Source organism: Desmodus rotundus, chromosome 9 (assembly GCF_022682495.2).
Source record: "Desmodus rotundus isolate HL8 chromosome 9, HLdesRot8A.1, whole genome shotgun sequence".
Lineage (NCBI taxonomy): Eukaryota > Metazoa > Chordata > Mammalia > Chiroptera > Phyllostomidae > Desmodus > Desmodus rotundus.
This window is the reverse complement of record NC_071395.1, coordinates 66,641-67,378: the sequence shown is the minus strand read 5'-3', so window position 1 is coordinate 67,378 and position 738 is coordinate 66,641. Positions and strand designations below refer to the sequence as shown.

Genomic DNA, 738 nt, shown 5'->3' with positions numbered 1-738 from the left:
GGGGTTTCTGACTCTCTCCTGTAAGTGAGGTTCTCCTGCCTATGCATATCTTACATTTGGCCATTTTCATTTGCTAACCTGTGTCATACCTGTTGGATTATTAGACCAGCCCAAAGATAGTTGAGGTCACAAGAAAGGTTGTTTCCCCACCAGGTAAGCAAGCAGTCAGGTGTTTAATATGAGGTGAATTTGGGGAGTACATGTACGTCACCATTTACTTAAGGAAGATGTAACAATTTAAGTAAAGTAACTTATTCTCAGAACAGAATGGTTATATCAGTGAAATATGGAACAATGTTCTAATGTAGCTTGTGGATATACAACTTGTATTTGAAGTTTCAAAGGTGGCAATGAAGTGGGCTAACATTTTGCACTTGGCACGTTGATTTTAAACTGGCTGTTAAGGAAGGGAAGGCTGAGCTTTGCGCAGTGGCAGTATCGTAGCCAATGAGGTTTATCTGAGGCGCGATTATTGCTAAAAGAAAGGAAAGACTGAGAAATTACTTAGGATTGTCATCTCATTTCTTCCTAAGAGGTTTAGTGGCCACAGTTTGGTTTAGGAAGAGAGCTTCAGCACCATCACCTCAGCTTCAGACAGTGACACTCCTAGCAAGAGCCTGTTGACCCTCTTACCGTCTCCTCGTGTCTTAAAGTTTTGGGAGTTGCCCAACAATAATCAACCTGCCAGGTATGCTGGCTTTTTTCCTAAATTACCTGCATGTCCCCCATTTCACTGTT

At 41.9% G+C, this 738-nt stretch overlaps 1 pseudogene; it reads left to right on the top strand.

The window, feature by feature from the left end:
- Positions 1–418: 418 nt before the first annotated feature.
- LOC128779332 (U4 spliceosomal RNA) lies at positions 419–536 on the top strand (annotated as a pseudogene).
- Positions 537–738: the final 202 nt, after the last annotated feature.